Source organism: Pseudopipra pipra, chromosome 4 (genome assembly GCF_036250125.1).
Source record: "Pseudopipra pipra isolate bDixPip1 chromosome 4, bDixPip1.hap1, whole genome shotgun sequence".
NCBI classification, from domain to species: Eukaryota; Metazoa; Chordata; class Aves; order Passeriformes; family Pipridae; genus Pseudopipra; species Pseudopipra pipra.
In genome coordinates this window covers 50,932,610-50,953,206 of record NC_087552.1, presented here as the reverse complement: position 1 = coordinate 50,953,206, position 20,597 = coordinate 50,932,610, and the positions used below count along the sequence as shown (strand labels likewise).

Sequence of the window (20,597 nt, the reverse complement as noted above, 5' to 3'; positions counted from 1 at the left end):
TATGATTTTAGCAGTCACTACATTTGGCACCCTTATCTTCATATTTGTCCTGGAAATTTTTAGGTTCTGGCTGTTTTGTGTTTCAGCCTCTCTCTATAACAGTTCTTCACCCAAAAGGACTAATATTTTGGGATTTTAGTAACTCTATAAGTAGCCAAGTAGCTAGAAAGGTAAATTGATTTCTCTCACTGCAAGCTTGCTAAATCATATTGTCTTTTCAGTATCAAAATTCAAAACAAGCTCAAAAGCCAGACTTCTTTCTGTTCTCTCTCTCGATGTCTTGTACTACTGCTGTTCTGCCTTCTCTCTGCAGGATCCAGCTTGTCATATTTCGAGTGTAATGAACTATAAGGGGATTGAAAAAACATGTAATTTTGCCCTCCGAGTGATTTTTGACAGTCCTTTTATCTCTCAGAACCTCAGTTCTGTCTGCAAAATGGGGGTAATGGGTTAATTTTCTTCCCAGACAGATATAATGGTGGGATCTAGTAATGAGAGAATTTTGTATAAAATTAAGTAAGCAGTCTAATATGGTTCCTAGAAGCTGTCAGCAGCTTCTCATTATTCTATTTTCTCTCTAAAGCACAGTTAAGAGTTTTTGTTGCCATTAGTTACACTTTAAATACAAGGTCTGGGCCAAACTAATGGTCTTAGTAACCCCACAGATCAGTCAGTGTGAATGTGCTGAAGTTATTAATGGTGTTACACCAAAGCTCAAACGATGGAGGGAAAACGAGATTCATGCCCTTAATGTTAAAGGTGACCTCTGCTATGCATGTACGCTATGAAAATCTACAGCCCACAGGCAATTTGATTTTTTGCCTGAAAATTACAGTAAAGACTTCTGTATCTGTGAGGCAGCCTCCTCTATTTTTCCCTTCTAAAATATTATTAGTATGAAGGGCAGAGTGAAAATATTAAAAATCAAATCAGGACTGAGCTAAGAATCTGGTATTAAGAGTCCTTCAGCTTTAGAAATAAGGCACATTTCAGAGATACAGGGGCAGTTTGGGCACATTTGGTGGTTTCTGGTTGCACGGACTCTGCTGACTGCATTTTCCATCTCATTAACCTGAGGTTCCCTAGAGGTAGAGAGAGTCTCTAGTGCTCAGGAATTGTCAGGCACAGCTAGATCTGTCATTTGTTTTCCTTCTGAGAAAGCAAAAAATTACTTCCGTTTGACTGGTACCTTCCTCCTGAACCACCCATGGCACGTCCTATGCAGATGCTGCAGTCCCCGCACTGGGGTATGTGGTTGGACATATGTAGAAGGATCTTCCCCTTTGCAGATACACATGAGGGAAAGAGAGAGCTTGGGAGATGGCAAAATAAGCTAGAAGCAACATCTTTGTGGTCCAGGAAACAGAACAAATAAAGATGAGACAAAGCCTTTACTCTCCCTCACTCTCTGTTGACCTGTACAGGTTGGGTTACACCATGCAGAGGACCACAGCACTTCCTATATGGCTGACCCTCTAGAGTCTTGTGTGCATACACAAGACAGCAATACACAAAATGAAACATGGCTCACATGCACTTGCAAAAGCCTCCCTCAGTGTAGGGTATCACAAAGAGTAAATCAAATACTTTCCAGGGACTTCAGGAGCAGACACAGATGTTGACACAGATTGATAAGGCTGGTTGGTGTTTCTGGTGGTTGGTAGGTCACATAAAATCATTGGGGTGCACTCAGAAGGAAACCAGGCATGAGATTATGAGATCCTACCAATGGCCACCTAAATTCGAAGTGAATGTGTCTATAGGGATCCATTTGTCATATTTCCTACATTATGCAAACTGTTGATTTTTCCAAAACTAGTTGTCAAAAAGCATATGGGGAAAAAAAAAAATCTTCTATGCTCTCATCATGCTGTAATTCAAATGATTTATTCAAACTAGAGCTGCCAAGCATGGCTTACTAACTCAGATGCTAACATACAAGTCCCTAAAACCACCCTTGCTTAGTCTTATTCATAACTTGAGTTCATGGCAAAGGGCAAACCTTCCAAATAGCTCAAATTTGTACCTCTGAGACACAGAGTAAGTTCAGAATAAATAAAATGCATTAGAAAATAACTAACCTGTTTCTGGTGTAAGTGAGCCAAAATTTGAAGGGCTCAGAGAAGAAAGAAAGGAAAATGAGAATGTGCTTAATTGCAAAATTGTAGATTCTTCCAATGAGAAAAAGATAAAGAGAGAGAAGATGAAGAGCCCAGGGAGCAGAAAGAACTGAACTCCAAGCAACCACTGGCAGCTTGAGGTAGAATACACAGAAGTGACAAGTTGCAGTGGGGAGGTTGTAGCTCACAAAGAAGGCACTGAGAATTTCCAAATCAGTGAAATGAGAGTTCAAAATAGGAAGAGGGATAATGAGGTTAGGCTAAGAAAAAACTCTGATAAGTTGAACAGAAGGCTTGCAGTGTAAAGTCCAAGAAGAAAAGGGGAAAGCTGAATCAGGTGAGGGGAGACAGGATAAGACAGTTTTGATAAATTATCAGAACAGTATCAGCTGAAATACAAAGGAAATTATATAGCTTCTTCATCTTACTGAGGAAGAACTGGTGACTTTTAATAGCATTCTAGCAGTGGGTGGAAAGGGAAAAGGGGGGTTGAGTTTAGCATTCTGCTATTAAGCCTGAGTGACTGGGAGCATAGTAGAATAATCTCACAGTGAGGAGGAATGGAAGGAGGGGAGACATAGAAAGGAAATTAAGGAATATGATGTTTCTATAAAGTTATTTTTCTGTATGTATATAAGAATAATTAATAAAACTTGGTATAAAGGCTTATTTTATCTTCATGTACTCCATACCTGTCAAGCACAGACTACAACACAGCACAATAACTGCACAGTGCTATCTGCTCTCAATGAACAAGAGCAGGGATAATTCATTTTCATGTCATGTATCACTCACAGCTGTCTGCTGTGATTGCAAAAGTCAAATTACCCCATCCTACATTCACACTAAGCCAAATCTGTTTGGGAAGTGGGGGAAAGAAAGTGGGTGTGTTAATAGCAGATAATTTCCTGAATATATTTATGAGGTCAAAATGGGAACATTAATAGTCCTGTGTTGTATCTAGTACTATTACATGCGTAGGGCAAGTATTCTTGTAACACTTATCCAAAGCATAACACACAAGAGCTTAACTTTATCCTGTTATAGCGTGCTATAACATCTTATAATTTTCTGTGTACTTTTTCCGCTTTCTGATATCATGTCTCTAAGCAAGCATCTGAAAGGGTCTTATTCCTGAAAAAAAAAAAAATGAGATGCAAGACACATATATCAAAACCCAAAGAAAGAGGAATTTTAAAATTAGCCATTCAAGCTATTTGGCCAATGGTCCCTACTGTGCTATTCCACATTATGGAGACTACAGAACATGATCCAAAGTCTAGGTAGGGCACTTTTTGCTGCCTTTTTTTGTAAACAGAATTTGATAAACTAAACTGAAGTAAGTCTGTGATTATTACTTTAGTTTTGAAGAAAATTAATTGACTGTAAAATATATTTTTTCTGTTTCGGGTCTGGTTACTGTTATAAAAATAAAAAAATTGAGCTTCCTTCCCTGGTATAGACTGTGTAGGGATTTAAGCATATGGAAGAATAATTCAGAACAAAAGCTAAAATTGTGAATTTTCTAATTGTAGCCTTTCAAAAAAAAATTCAAATTCAGTAGTAAAGTCATGTGTTAGTACAGACAAACTGAGCATTTTGTTGCTATTTTGTCACTTTGAGGTTGGTGACAAAATTTTTCTGTAGAATACTGTGGAAAATGTAGAAAACTTTCATGTCTTAGTCCCCTTCCATGATCTCTTCATAAAGACTACTAAACTGCAGTTAGAATAACTTGGATTAGTCCAAAGCGTTTTCTTCCTTGAAGGAATAAAGTGTGTTGGTGCTGCTGCCCATTTAAAGGATCAATACCGACATTCAGGGCCTGACTTTATGGCATAAGTTAATATCAGTACAAGGTATAGAGGGTATTTTGACTTACAGATAGAGCTTACTTTGGGTTCTTCCCACTCTGTCATATGTGGTGAAGCAGTTAGAAGGTGCCCTGCAAAGAAACTACCTGAGATTCAGCCCAAGACCCAATGACAGGAGTTTACCTTGAGTGTCATTGTTTTAGTTATTTTGACAGATCTTTGGTCCATGGGCAGTGAGAGACAGTGCTCTTTCTCTCTCTTGTTATATAGGAGGCCTATCTCTCTCTTCCATGAATCCTGCTGCCATCAAAACACCCTGCCAGAGAGTAAGAGAAACAAAGAGAAAGACCTCTGCAAAGTGGTTCGGCCACTCTCTTGTGAGGGTCCCACAGGCTACTGTTTATCGGCAGTTTCACATGAAGGGTTCTGAGATTCCTAGTTTCAGCAAAACGTGACTGTTTACAAGATGTTTTGCTTCCCTGGTGTTATTTGACTCTAGTTCCAGGGCTTGGAGGATTCTTTAGAGTCTTATCTGGTGGAACACTACAGCAGCATTTCAGACACAGTTCTGTCTTTTAAAACTTGCATCTGTCCTTCTAAATGTGTGTTCAAAAGTACTCTATTAGAGGACTTACTGCACTGGCAGTATGTATAAGCAAGAGGATATTTTTCTGTAGCATAACTTAAATTAGATTTGATTGAAAATACATATAAAAGTGTCCAAAACCCAGAATGACAAAATGAATCAATTGTGTCAATTATCAACCTTCAATAATGCACTTTTGCTACTACTGAGACTCAGTTTCCCTGAAATTTTTGTTATTGTTTATTTATATTGCTCAACCACTACTGTGCTACACTGCCAATCAAATATAAAGTATCACAAAAATATCTCTGAAGGACATGAGTGCTTTCACCTAAATACATGTTTTGAGCTTAGAAAGAAGAAGGTAGTTTATAATGATAGAGTGGTTCAATATAAGAAATTGTAATTGAATTCTATCCTGTCAGGGATAAATAAATACAAGGAAGAAAAAGTTTCTCTTGTGAGTATTAGGACAGGAAAGTTGAGGAAAAAAATAAATTAGAATGGAAAATTTTAATAAGATGTCAAGTGTAATAATGGAAATTGCATTTTCCACTGGGTACACATGGGTATGAAATAGCCAGTTGGTGTTGATTCTGTGATTACATTTGCAGATACATTTCATTAAAAGCTGTAGTTGGAATTCTGGAGCCATTAAAAATTGTATCATATGATGCATTACATTCCTGTTCAAATGGAATGATACCTTTTATTATTTTTCCCTCTAAAAAACACCTTACCCAAAACCACTCATACCATACCTATTGTATGAGAAAAACTAATTTCATAGATAGAAAATATTTTTGTAATTAGTTTTAACTTGATTGATACATGGACATGAGTTAATTTTGAAGCGCATTAATTTAATATATCTCCTACCCCTTTGTAAGGTGATAGATAACGCCATACAAAAGAAGAAAAAGGCTCCTGATGGTTTCCTGGAAAAACTGTGCACCTGGCGAGACATTCCTAGAAATTGATAAAAGGATTAAAACAAAGAAAGGAGTGATATGGAGACAACACAGCCTTTTTTCTCAAACATCCTGGCTGCCGGCAACTCAGAAAGTGGACCCTTGGGCCTATTTCATCTGTTTATCACCCCAAAATTAGTTTATTGGCTATAGCCACTCAAACTGCCTAAAGAAAAAGGTATAAAAAGAGACTGGAAATAAGCAAAAATCATGGAGAAGTTCCATCAATTCTGCAGAGGTAACCGATGCCTTTTCTCCCTTCATCTTCTCGGGATGCCTTGGGGTGAGTGATTGCTTTATACATATATACTAATTTTACTTTTGCTCCATAGTACTTAAAAATTTTTACTTATTCTTTGTTAGTTCTTTTGCTTTAGGGTGGGTGCTTAAGTTTTTCCTTTACTTATCATTTGTAAGCTGTCTTACTTATTTGTAAGTTGCTTTTGCTTTAGCGTGTGTACCTATGCTTTGCATTACTACTATTACTACAGTTTAAGTGTGGGTTTTTTTGCAGTTAGACCCTATTCCGGACACAATGAACACCATAAATTGCCACAAATTTGTATTAATAAACGTGTTATTTCGTGACCTGTTAGAGTGAGTCCCTTTGTAGGTGCTGACAGTTTCGTCCATGGCAAAATAACTCATAGGAAAAACCTGCTGAGGGGTTTTTCTACCTCTATTAAGTGTAGTCCTTATATAAAAAGGTATCAAATGTTCTGTCCATCTCTGTGAATCTGTTAAGTGAAGGGTCTCATTAGCTGAGATGCTAACAGAATGTTTTGGACATTAAAAGGCTTTGAACTCCTAGGGGACGCTGATAGGAAAAAAATAAAACAATACAAGTTGGACAGAAAATTCATCTTTTCTGCCCCTTTGAACACGACACCTTTTTTCCCCAAAATATCTTAGTCTGTCTTCAACCAAGACAGTGGGGCCCATGAAAAGTCATTTCTGGCTTATAGCTGATAAAGAGAAGTGCAGTCTTCAGAAACAGGCTGCTCCATCATAGTTTCTCCATGCAGCCAGCAAAGTCCTGCCAGCAAACCTCCTCCAGAGTGGGCTCCTCTCTCTGTGGGACCTCAGATCCTGCCAGGAGCCTACTCTGGTGTGGGCTTCCCATAGTGTCGCAGCCTCCTCTGGGCATCCACCTGATCTGGTACGGGGTTCTACAGGTGCTGCAGGTGGATTTCTCCTCCATCATGGACTTCTATGGGCAGCAGAGGGACAGCCTGTCTCACCATGGTCTTCACCATGGAATGCAGGGGAACCTCTGCTCTGGCACCTGAAGCACCTTCACCCCCTCCTTCTGCACTGACCTTGATATCTACAAAGCTGTTTCTCTCACATATTCTGACTCCTTTCTTTGGCTGCAGTTGTGCAGTGATTTTTTCTTCTTAAATATGTTATCACAGCAGTGCTACCACCATTGCTAATGAACTCAGCCTTGGCTGGTGGTGGGTCCATCTTGGAGCTGTCTGGCATTTGGCTTGTTGGACACAGGAAGCTTCAAACAGCTTTTCTCAGAAGTCACCCTGGTAGCACTCCACTAAGCAAACCTAGCCATGGAAACCCAATACAGTGTAATAAAACAAATTCATGTTACCCTTCAGTCTTCCATGTTTTACAGCAGCAATAAAGTCAGAAATCCAAGTTTAATATTTGCTTTTTGTGGGATATACCAAATTAGTAGAATTGGAGAATTTTCAGCAAAGGACATCAAGGTTAATTCAAATTATGAAATGGCTTATGTATGAAAAGTGTATTTATAGAGCAGAAAACATCCGCAAAAAGAAGCAATTAGGGAAAAGGTGAGAGGTAAAAAAATTCTGTACCTCATCAAGTAATTTGAATAGAGTGAATAGTGCATGAGACCAAATAATGAAGAGTGAATCTGATCAAATGGTCATGGTCTCTTCCAATAAAAGAATAAAAAAGCTTCAATAGAAACTAAAAGGTAATTCTGCAAGTGAGGGATTTACTCTGCAACTCACTAAGGAGATGCTTATGCAATGGAAGGAGACATAAAAATTCCCTGTTAAGATTAGAAATAACTGCATGTGACAGGCATTAGCACGTTATGGAAGTGTGTGCAAACTGATGAAAATTATAGGAATGTGGTCATGTGTTTGTAATATAATGAGAAAAGATTTTTTTCTTAATAATTTAAATATGAAGAAAAAAGAGTGAAACCTATGATCTAACTTTTCAACTTGAAATTAAAAGAAGCTGAACAGAAAACTACTTTTCTTAATTGTAAATAATTGAATGTAAGATTATTTTCTGAAAGCTAGGCTAGCTGTAAGGTCTCTGTAAAGAGTTGGAAAATTACAACATCTTATTTGAAAAATATTTTATATTTTCAACACCAAAGCTCTCCAGTTAATTGTTTTCTTTGTCAGATTTTTTCCCTTCAGGCTGCTTGCACAGGCCTAGGTTTTGCAAGGTAACCTGACTGCACAGAACACCTCAATGAATCAGGTACCTAAGAAGAGGTATGAACTCATTAATGACTGCTTCAGAACATGCTACCACTTCAAAGTGCAGGCAACTTTTCTTCCCCTCCCACACCAGATGACATATCATAAAGCAAAACTGAAAAGCACTATTGATGAAAGCACCGTTATATATCTCTATGATTTTTTCCCATTAATTTACTTTTATTCCTGGAGGACAGTTGCCTAGATCACAGTCCTCCCCAGAAACCGTGCTGTCATGACTTCAAAAGTAGTCAGGAAGCTTTGAACTTTAGAGACAGTTATTTCCTTCTTAGGAGACTGTGAACAAAGATTAAAGAAATAATAAATTATTAGAATCTATAGCACTTATTACCGTCTCAGAGAAAAATAAGATTTTTAAAATATGGAATTCAACAGCAAAATCAGGTTGATCTACAAACCCACACACTGAACAGTGAACTTTTAATTACATGTACACAAACACATCGTTATGGTTTAATGCTTTCTCCATCTTCTTTCTGCTCTGAGTGACAAAGATAATCAGGAAGGAAAAAAAAATCACCATCTACCAGGATACCCTGACACAGTATTTATCCTCTTCTTAAATTCTACACTCATCCTTTTCTGTCTTGAAGACTTGCCAATGCATTTGAACTTGGGCAAAAGCTACGGCAAAGTGACCTATTTGTCAAAGCAATGTTATTTCTGCAGAATGCCTTCTCATCTTGATTAGATATAATTGTCTTCACCAAACTTAGGTTTGCATTCCACAGTGACTTCCTATTTGTCTGTCTCTCTTGAGACTGGGATTCATTTAGTCTCACTTTGACTATCTGAATGGTGAGGATCTATCTATGCTAATCATCTACATCTCTTGGAAGACAACAGAAGAAGATGAACATTTGTCAGGAAGTGGTTCAGGTGATAAAGTAAGACCTTTCTCCCTTGACTGAGGGAATCTAGTTAGATAATTTATGGCTAGCTTAGACTGGATGGTCTTTTTGGTGGCTAAAGTCAAGGGAGATATATCCCATCCTAAATATAGATTTTGTCACTTTAAGCTACATTAAACAGTCTGTGTTTGGAAGTGCAGGAGTCAGAAGCTATCACCTGTGTGATCAGTCACACGGAAGATGTTTGACCCTAGTAGCACAATAAGGAGTTTTTTGCTTTGTCAAACACAAATCTATATTTGCAAGTGCCACCATATCCACTGTTCTCCTTTGTGCTCAAAGACACTTTGACATAAATGCATGACTGACTCTCATGAAAACCACATACCACCATTCCATGATAGTCAGGATGAATGGCTTCACAGTCCATTTTTTTCAGCTGTTTTAGGGAAAAATAAAAGGGATATTTTGTGCGTAATTTCCCCATTTGTATTCAATCCTATTTGTACTGCTGAATCAAGTGTAAATCAAGAATGCAATTGCAATTGCAATTTAATTATTGAATCATTTCGTTTGGAGAAGAACTTCAAGATCATCAAGTCCAACTGTTAACCCAACACTCCGAAGCCCACCACTAAACCATATCCTTCAGTGCCATATTTACATGTCATTTGAATTCCTCCAGGGATGGTGACTCAACCACTTCCCTGGGAAGCCCATTCCAGTGCTTGATCATGCATCAAACTGCATTTGTTTTGATGGTTTTAAACTTGTAAGGCACCCCAATTGCACAGGCAAAATTACATTCGCGCTAAAGGAGACAGGACCATTTGCATAAGTACACTTTTAAAGTACACTTTTAAAGTACACTAAGTCCTGACACTTTTCATCATGGCTGGTGGTTCCATACTTCATTAACACTGAAGGATTCAGTGAGACTCACAAGTAAGAAGCAGTCCATACACTGTCATAAATGAAAGAATTGTTGATTTTCCTTGAGTTAGTTTTTCCAACATAATTTTAGCCTTACCTGGCTTAATTTACAGATACCTCACTCTGACACCAGCCAGACCTGGGGAAAGGTCAAGATAATCCACACTTGGACTCAATGAAAGAGAAAGTGAAGCTGGTCCTCCTTAGAATGACATAATAACAAGTGTTTTCATATTCATTGCATGTCTCACACAGAGGTTTCAAAGAAAAGAAAGCAGGATTCATGACAAGGGACAGCCTTAGGACACATGAAAAATGCTTCAGATTGGCTTTTTTTGCCATTTGAGAGAGAAAATAATATCTTTCAAGGATATTTACATTTTCCTTCACTTCCCCACCCACACCTGTATGAAGTCTTGTCATTCTCAAGGGGGAACAGCTTTAAAGATTTGATTTTAAATTTTACATATTGTTTGTCACCCACTGACATGAAAGAAGTACCAGGTGTGTGAAATGAATGAATGTAGTAGCAGCAGAGTTCTCTGCCTCTAAAACACTGGCTTGTGAACTGAAATTCAGGAGTGGCCTGTCCTTTGTCTGACAGATGACACAGTTTAATACTTTTGTGCCTTGCTTTGCCCATCTGGACAGTGCTTACATCTTTGCAATGGCATTGAGCTCCAAAGGAGATACCTCCATTTGAGAGATACCACCTATAATTTTAATTTCATCTGTAAGATTCTGCCTTAACTACTTTATCCCAGTACTCAATTCCTTTATCACATCTTGTTTCTCTCCAACATACAGTATTTGATCCTTCCACAATTTAACACACTGGAGAAATTATTCTCCTGTAAATTTGCTTTACATCGGCACTCAAGAATTCTTCTGCACAATTTACCCATTCCTGGTGCCCTTGAATCAGTATTGCTCTGGTATCAAATTCAAAGCAATGCACCAGGACACCAAAATATTTTATGAGGAATCTCTTATGACAAACAAACTTCATTTTTTTCCTCAACTTTCCGTAGTATAGGCAGCAGCTACAGTTTCTTATGAGTACATGAACCTGAAAGAATCTCCTGGACTTCTTCCAGTCAGCAAGGACATATCCAAAGAAAGCATCAAATTCTCTAAAAATATGTTCATTATGCATTTCAGTTTTGAGGACATCCAAACAGAAACCAGTCATCTGAGTTTATTTTTATCTAGCACAGAACCAAGTTTCTGTCTCATATAAGTCAATGGTAAGTTTCTATTGATTCCAGTGACACCAGGATTTTGCCTGTACAGCTCAGAATTGGGTTTTAAAGTCTTCCTTCCAGTCAAGAGAAGTGTGGAAAAAGAAACAGGAATTATTTTACAATGTCTGCCTATTATAGAATTTCTTCTACATGAATAGAAAAGAACCTCTCCATGCTATTGAAAACTTTTTCTTTCTCTTGATGCACGAACATTGCTTGTTTGGAAAATAATTTTGTAGGCTTCGGTGATTTATTTCGCAGAATCAAAGAATGGGTAAGGTTGGAAGATAGGTCGTCTACTCCAACCTCCCTGCTCAAGGAGGGCCATCCTAGAGCACATTGCACAGGATTGTGTCCAGATGGTTCTTGAATAACTTCAGTGAAGGAGACTGCACAACCTCTCTGAGCAATCTGTTCCAGTGCTTGGTCACCCACACAGTAAAGAAGTCCTTCCTCATATTCAGGTGGAATTTCCTGTGCATCAGTTTCTATCCATTGCCTCTAGTCCTGTGGCTTGGCAGAATCAAGAGATAAGTCTGATTCTATCCTCTCAACACCCTCCCTTCAGATACTTCTGTACATTGATGAGGTCCTCTCTCAGTTTTCTCTTCTCAAGGCTGAACAGGTCCAGCTCACTCATCCTTTCCTCATAAGAGAGATGCTCCAGTTCCTTAATCATCCTGGCAGCCCTCCACTGGACTTGCTTCAGGAGCTCCACGTCTCTGTTGTACTGAGGAGCCACCAACTTGTCACAGTGCTCCAGACGTGGCCTCCCTCCACCTTAACTCACTCTATTGTCATTAGGATGAGAAAACAGTCACTTAGAGAAGTTTGAGATTACGTAGTTCTAACAAAGCCAGTGGAGGCAATTATGCAGTAGATGTTGTACCTGATCCACTGTCTAAGACATAGCAGGTAAAAAAAGTCGAAGTGGTATCACACACATTTTCTGATGGTTAGAAAGACAACAGATTTTTCTAAGTCTCTTTGGACAGGGTAACTAATTTCTAGCTGACTCATAATTTCACTTCATCTCCACCTGGAAAATGAGATAGAGGTTTGTCCTGTATCTCATTCCCTATGTGTTGTATACTAATTTCTGCAGTGTCTATATTTAAGGATGAATCCTTCAAACTGCTGTCCTGTGGCATGGTGTTCTACTGACACTTCTCTTCTTACTGCAAATAAACCCTAAAAATATTTTATAATCGGTGAAGAGTAGGAAGTTAAATTGTTTCTGAGAAAACCACTGTGTAGCCTGAGCTCTAAAGAATGTTAATAGGAGCAGAGCAAAGTAATCCTACCAGTGGTATCACCAGAGGCAGGATTTCAAACAGTGAAAGGGAAATCAGGATGTTTACCTTACTAGAAACCATTAATCCCTTTTAGGATTTAATATTTAATTATGGGAAAGTGTCAATCAATGACTGGGTCTCCACTGTGCTATACAGAGAATTCTGTCTGGCAAAACTAAATCTAAAGCTAAAGCTCTTGTCTTGCCCATGTGAATTCTGGGTTTGATTGTTACTGGCTATGAAACCATTGTTCAAAATTCCATGAATAATTCAAAACATATATTTGTTTGCAGCAAGAAGTCCAGAAGCAAGAGTTCCCAAATTGCTCTTGCAATTTTCCATGAAGCACATCTGACTTTGTCAGGAGATAACACATGGAGAATAAAATTTATGAGCTCTGACTTTTCAGTTCCCCTTTATATCCGAAATGAGATTTCCGCTTCCTCTAACCTAGAAGGGTGCTGCTACTGGGCTTGAGCTTTAAACTGGGAAATTCTGAATGAACTTGATTATATCATCTCTGGTTTCAGAAGTGGTGCTTTCCTGCTTTATTCTTCTAGGTAAAGCTTTAGTCCCAACCACTAAAGAAGCCTCTTCTAGGTTTGCTGACTACAAACTTAGACAGTGTCAGTCTGACAAGGTGTCACCATTGTGCAGACATCTGAATTCTCCAAGAAATTCAAACCAAAGATCCCCTGATGTAACTCTGTATCCTGCTCTGGGAGGGAGACAGTAAAGAATTCTCTTATCGCTTTTGGAGCAGAGCTGGCAGTGATCACCTGCTCACTTCATGAGCAGCTATGAATAGATCCCCTTACATAAGGTGAGTGAAGTGGAAAGACATACATTAAACACATTCTGGGAACAAGGTGTATGTCAGACAAGTCTGAAAATTTGTTTCCCCGTAGTCTTCTGAAAATGTACATTAAAAGTGTGCTACAGGCAGTCCCTACATCAGGCACATCTGAAACTTGTCCAGAAACAGTTTACAGCACATCAGCCCAAAGGGAGAGACAACAATGAGGGCAAGTATCTCTGCACTGCACAAAGGTGGGCTGACTCTGACTGTAGTATGCTAAAAATATGGGTAAAGCTGTACAAAGTAAGAGAGTACTTCAAAATTAATTTTCATACCTGTAAAACCTAGAACTGTCTGGAAAACATCAGACTCATTACAAAAGACTTTCTTTGTACAGATGCAGCAAATAACCTTCTGTGATTTCCTGAATCAAACAAAAAAATGAAGGCTGGATTATAAAACTTAAATAGTCTTCAATAAGGTCTTTGCATTAAAAAAAAAAAATTATAAGGAAGATTTAATAGTACAAAAACCTGTATTGATTGTACGAAATGGAAAAAAAAAAAGAGTGGCTAGAATTATTTTGTTATTATATAAAAAAAAAATGAAACTTAAAATCAATTCTTTGTCAGTGCTGTCATTTTTACCAACCTCAATACATCACTATTACCCCATTTAGGATGGGAACAAAGATACAGAAATATAGGCCATCAGTTTGTCATCATATATTTTTTTTCTAGGGATGGAGTGTGTTCTGTCTAGTTTTTCATTTTGCTGTTCCTCTACTGATTCAGATTATCTTTCTTTCAGATTGTATTCCCATATTTGAAGCCTTTTAAATGAGAGAAATGAAATAATGGACCCTCTTCTGCTTTTCCAAAAATAGTGTCCAGGAACAAAAGAATGGAAATCTTGGATGTGATGCATATGCAAATATATCTGTGAATTCGTTCGTTGCTCTGTGAAGCTGAGCTATATATCCTCAGTGGATATATTTTTCTATAGATTTTGGAAAGTATAAACGTTTGTCCTTTTTTCCTGTTTAGTTCTTAGATTTTCATTAAATATTTATTGAAACTAGGATCTAAGAATCCAGTTAACTAATAGATTTTCTTCTGACTTATTTCAAGGTCATTTGAATTTTTTTGAGCAAAGATGTTAGCTCAACAGAAACTAGTCTGCCAGATATAATTTCATCTCCTGTAACACTGATGAACTTCACTTGTTGAAGCGATGTTATGATCTGCGTATCTGTCCTCTTTACTTGTTGATATGCTTATTATGTAATCAAAAGTAATGGTCCAAATTCAAATTTATTGAATACATGTGGTTGCTAAGTACCTTACTATAAGCTACACTGATTACATTTTCCTCATTCTCAGGTATCAGACATAATTTTTAAACTAATTATTTCAGAGTTTTTAGGATAAAATGCAAAATACATGAAGACAGTGAATGTTATTTATACTTAGGCTGAGCAGGGATGCAAATAATTTTACAAACATGTGGCATACACAGGAGATCTTCCAATCAGAGCCTGATCTTTCCAAACAGGGTTCTGGTGAATTTATTTTAAATCTATTTGGCTTTTTAATTCAGGCTTGAGTGCAATTTACCTAATTTCATGCAATTAGCAGAGGTGCTTATGTTAGGATTATAAGCACTCTAGGCTCCTTTAGTAGTCAATGGAAAAAGTCAACACCTCTAGACAACTCTTTAGCTCATTAAACTTTGCAGTTTTCCTTTAGATACGCCTCCTTCTCCGTCTTCCTAGTGATAGAGGGGATCTGAGGAGATAATATTCCTGTCTCCTCAGTGCTTTACTGCAGTGGGATTATTCCATGATCTGCATAGAAGTGGGAGCTTGTCCAGGCTCAATGGAGTATGGCCAAAATTAATATCTAAATAAATATCTTGACTCTAAAATTCAATCTCCTTGGAAGAAATAACATTAGTTTGGTCTGTGATTTGTACGTACACCATTCTGAAAACCATTCTTGAGTCAGAAATGACCTAAAATATGTTGCAATTTTTATTTTAGTAATGGTTAAAGTTGCAAATCACTGTTGCCATATTCCTTCTCTTTACCACATTTCTTGTCATTTGTTTGGAGAATAAATATCCTATAATGTCAGTTTAATGATAAAAGAATTGCTATAAATGTTACAAAGTCAATAGAGCTAGTGTCAGTAACATAGTAATTATTCTTGCACCTTTTACCAAGTAATCTGCAGGAACATACAATTATCTCACCACCTTTTCACTTGCTTCATTTCTGTTTTATCCAGAAAGGAATTAAAAATCACCTTAACTTCTAAGTTCTTCATGGTCTCTACACTTTTGCTGCTTGCTCCCCCAGTGTCTCACTCTAATTGTGAAAGCCCAGTCTATTCTGTCCTCTCCATTTGACTGCACACATCAGGATAAGACAATCACTTTTTTAACTTGTTATATTAACATTTACAAATGCAAACATTTTCATTTGCATTTTTATTTTTAGGTAACCAGCCAAGTCTAAACAAATCACTGCTTAAGTTCCTGCTCTGGGAAGACAGTAATCCATTAAGGATATTTCCTTTTGGAATAAGAGGATAAATAGTGCAGTGTAGAGATTTCCACACTTTCACAAGAAAAGACTAGCACTTTCCTACTGTTATTCCTTCTAGTGTGGATTTTGAGACCATTTTCATTTTTGTTACAGCTCTACATAGGATTTTAACAGCTCATCGTCAAGATTTAAAATTGTCTCTGTCCTACTTCCACCTGCTTATCCATTTCTCTTTCATCTGTTTCTACCACATTTTTCCCCACTAATATTTTGCCTCATGCGTTCTTATGCTTTCTACACCTTATAAGATAGATAAGTATCTGATGCCTTGGGCAAACAATTCAATAATTGGTATAGAGAGAGAATAATGAAGCCAATGGCAAAAGACCTTGAGCAAGTTTCATTAAAAACAAACAAACAAATAAAACTAATAAGAAAATGAAACCAAAACACAGACAAAGGAAAAAAAATCCAACCAAAAGTAAATGCACAGAAACCCACCTTCCTCCTCCAAACCAGCTTTGATATTTGTGCTTGTGCTCTTATTGTATTGTCCCTTTCTGCCCCATGACATTCATCCAAATCTCCATCTGCTCCAACCTGCTTGAAAAGGTTGTGCAATCTGACTGCTTCTTCCAGGAGAAAATAAAAAAGTACTCTAAAATTCCACAGAAAATAGGTAGAGAAGCTGTACAGGACAACCCCAATTCATCCCTTTTGGGGTCTCTGCATTCAGTACTAACTCTTATATGGCCACAGAGCCAGAAAGATTTAGACTATGAGAAAGGCTTAAATCCCTTCCAAACCCAGCAAAAATAGAGTAATTGAAGAAATATGCTTGTAATTTTCTATGGTCAAGATAAGACTGGCCCCAAGTATTTCATTTGAGAAACAGCAAATTACTTCCTTTCCAATTTTTTATCATTTCATTAACTTTCCCTAACCGTAAATTGGGGTATCTTTTGGAATGGACAGTTTCTGGTCTGTAAGATCTGTAAGACTGATTTATTTCTTATCTGTAAGATTGATCAATCTGTAAGATTGATTTATTTCTACAATAACATTAATTAAAATATTAATTCATATTGGAGTTCTGCACTGCACAGTAAAGACTCCTTTGCTTTTGATGGCAAGCTGTTTATGACTATTTGGGTATCTGACAGAGTTTCTACTTTCATAAATTTGAAATTTATTCCCTTGGCATTAGTCTTATACATATTTTTTTTACTCAGTTTATCTTAGCTGTCTCTCATTTGGTCTATGGATAAGCTAACAATAGATAATTATAAAAGCAGGAAGAAAAAACTATAAACAGCGGAAACTTACATCTCATACTTAAGATTCAGAAGCAATAAGGCAATAGTGGTAAAAGAATCAAGAAGTAGGAAAAAAATTTGGACTCTACAATGAAAATTTTATCCTTTCACTATTGCTTTTAACACTGATTTCACAGGTAGTAGCTCAGAAGATGAAGTTAGATTTTGCTTCTAATTTATCTCAGAACATATTCCCATATCAAATAAAATTTGTAAAGGAAGATTATGGACTTCATTGGCTCTACAGTGGTGCAAAACCTGTAATGGAAGTTCCTAGCATCACTTAACGTCAGTCATGGTGGCCTCCAGTAAAATGCAAGCTGGACTCCTTATGCAACCGTGTAGCCACCGAATTCCTGACCTTTGACAGCTACTGCTCTCACCTGCACATCCATTTAAGCTTTTTCTTTCAAGAGACTATGTGGCCTTTTTCCTCTTTCCTTGAACAATGTTATGGTTTAAAGTATAAAGATATTACAACAAGCCTCTGTTCCTGTTGTACCATAGGGAATATTCTAAAATGCTGCTATGTTTGAATCACAGTCTGAAGGTTATTTCATTGATTTCCATGCCATTGGTCCCAAGAGGTGTTTTGGTAGGAAAGCATCTTTGCCTTCTCTCCCAGTAAGGATTGCTGAGAACAGATCTCTTTCCACAAGGAATCACCTCTTTTGTGCTGCGGCTGAAAAAAATTGCTTAACTAGCACCGGATAGGAAAACAGAAAACAAACAGCAATACACCTGAAGAAGCTGAACACCCTCTACTCTCTTGCCATGAGAAAGAATCATGGTCAGTCAAGAGGGAGTGGATGTAGTTCCACAGTAGTTTAAATCTGGGTTTAACACAGTAGTTTAATAGTGGGTTGTTTCCATACGGAAAGTTACCAGGCATCTAAGTAACATCTGCTTAACATTGGGAAGGCCTTCAGTGTCTGAGGAATGCTTTCTAGATCTTAGACCTAAGACTCAAAATCATTGTCTATGGAAAGTCAAGACCGTTTCTTACGTTCTTCAGTACTTCATCACACTGTGTTGTTAATTGTTCAAAAATCCAACTTCCATCAGTTCCTTCAGAAAATTATTCCAGAAACTGATGTTCACCAGGGTTGAGGGGTTTCTGTGATTTCTCTGTCATTTTTGTGCCTGCTGACAATTTTCTTTCAGTTTAAATAGGAAGAGCAATGGCTGAATTACTCCACTATAATATGTATGCACTCATTTGTAGCTCATTTCCACTCCCATTAACAAGCTTTTCAACACCCTTAAGTAGTAGGAAAGAAAATATTTGCAGCCATTAACAAATGCACCACTTAATGACATTATAAGCCTGCCTGATCAGAGCCCTTTACTAGATATTGGATTGCTTGTTGAAAGTCAATTTTACAACAAAATAAACACCAGCATGACATAAATTTCACTAGTTTAGTTTTCAGAGGTAGTTATATGCCATATTACTCCTCAGGGGTGAAAAACATAATGTGTGCAAATGAATTTACATACACAGCAACTGATTTTCCAGTGACAATATAATTAAGGCTGTAAAAGACTGCCTATACATAACAGCTACTGTGGGAGCCTCTTGCGTGCTCTTATATATACACAACAACCATATTTTGTTTTTCTGACTTTGCTGTAACACTTGTCTTTTTGTAAAAAATGCAAATTTTACTGTGTCTAAAAAGTTTCTAAAAGACTGAGAAGCGCAATATTTAGACCACTGACTCAAATTTTGCATTAGAGAAAAATAAACACTGTTCAATCAAAATATATCCTATTTGTTTGGTATAAGTACTTGTTTTCAATATAGACACATGTACATCACGGGAACAAAGTGGGTAGTTTTAGCACTTTGGTTTTCGACTCTTTTCCAAGATGATCACCTGGTATCTGAACCAAGTGCCTATTAGAGCTCCTCTGGTTCCTGATCAAAATATTGCTCCACTGTGGCTTCACCTGGTATAAGGACAGTACCAAGGAGACACAGTTCATTATTTTCTTTTGTATTAAGAAAGGCATCACTTTTTTTTTTTACTGCTACTGGAGGAATTGTCTGTGTTGCAATTACAGGCACCATTCAAATTTCTGTTCTTTTTGTGCACCTGAGAAAGCAGAAGATAAGTAGTATAAGCATGAATATAAGCACAAGAGTGGAAGGTGAAAGGATAAAGACACCCAAGACTAGGACCTGAGTTCCATCACTGAAAAGAAATCTGAGCTATTTTAAAATGCATTTTGGAATCCATGGATAAGGATGTTTAAACCAGTAGTTTAAACAGGCACAGTAGATAAATATTAATAAATTGAACTTCATTCTGCAGTATGAAGTGGACTATTTAAGTAGATATTTGGAGACGCTTTTTACTCTAGTTTTCTATGTAAAATTTCACAGATTTCTCTAGGAATTTTGATTCACTTCAAAAACAAAAGCAAAATAAAAAGATAGACCTTTTGAAGCATAAGAAAAGGATGTTACTTTCCTTCAGTCACATAAGACATGAATGTATAATAGTTAATAATGAAGACTGATCAACATACTTTTGTTAAATTTCTTTACCAATTAAAAACTACATTTTTCTGTGAAAAAAAATCTACTTTTAATAGACATGTTGATATTCTCTTAGAAAATCAAGGAACTGAGAAAAGAAACCTTTGAAGCTTTGTATGAGAATATGGAATATTTTATTTGAAAGACAAAAAAAGTTCAACTCAAACAGTGCTATTTTCTGCTGTGAGTTATGCTTTCTAATTCAATTGTAGCTCATAAATCACATAATATGTCCCCCATCTTCATTGAGAGGAGATAAACAGATGAATAATATGATAAGGAGTCGGTCTGGAGAGACCATCAAAATGGCAGAATGGGATTGTAAATCCTGAACAACAATTATAATAGGATCTTCATAGAATCATAGAATAGTTTGAGTTGGAAGGGACCTTTAAAATCCATCCCCCCTGCCATGGACAAGGACATCTCAGGTTACTCAGAGCCCAGTCCAACCTGACCTTAAATATTTCCAGGGATGAGGCAACCTGTTCCAGTGTTTGTGAAACCCCATTGTAAAAAACTTCTTTCTAAATTGAGCCTCCTTCAGTTTAAAATCATTACCCCATGTTGTATTGCAACAGGTCCCACTAAAAAGTCTGTTCACATCTTTCTTGTAAGACCCATTTAAGTACTGAAAGGCTGCAATGAGGTTTCCCCAGAGCCTTCTGTTCTTTAGGCCAAATAGTCCCAAATCTCTCAATCTTTTGATGCCTTAAGCCCCTAATGTTTTTTTATTTTTCTAATATTGGTAAGCCTTATAAGTTTTATAAGTAGATTTTAAAAGCAGCAACCCTCCCTCCCTTGTCCCTTGTCCCTTTCCCTTTCCCTCTAGCACCCTTGTTTACACATTCCTTAACCCTCTTACCCCATTCTATGCTCCCTATATCACTCCTATCCCAGAATCCAGTAGAAATGTTTAGTCTTTTGTCAAGGCAAGGCCTAGATTGTTGGCAGAACAGCATATCAGGGCCTAAACCACAGAACACGGTCAAAAACTGGGTGACTATGTACCCTTTGTGCTCTGATGAAGATGAAGATGTGATGAATAGGGGGGCCCGAAATGCACCCCAGACC

At 37.3% G+C, this 20,597-nt stretch overlaps 1 long non-coding RNA gene across 1 annotated transcript; it reads right to left on the bottom strand.

Annotated features, from left to right (window-relative positions):
• Positions 1 to 332: 332 nt before the first annotated feature.
• Positions 333 to 5,733, bottom strand: LOC135413868 (uncharacterized). Its single transcript, XR_010430453.1, has 3 exons — positions 5,400 to 5,733; positions 4,118 to 4,250; positions 333 to 3,254 (listed from the first exon to the last, which is right to left on the bottom strand). It is a non-coding gene; the product is annotated as an uncharacterized LOC135413868 (long non-coding RNA).
• Positions 5,734 to 20,597: the final 14,864 nt, after the last annotated feature.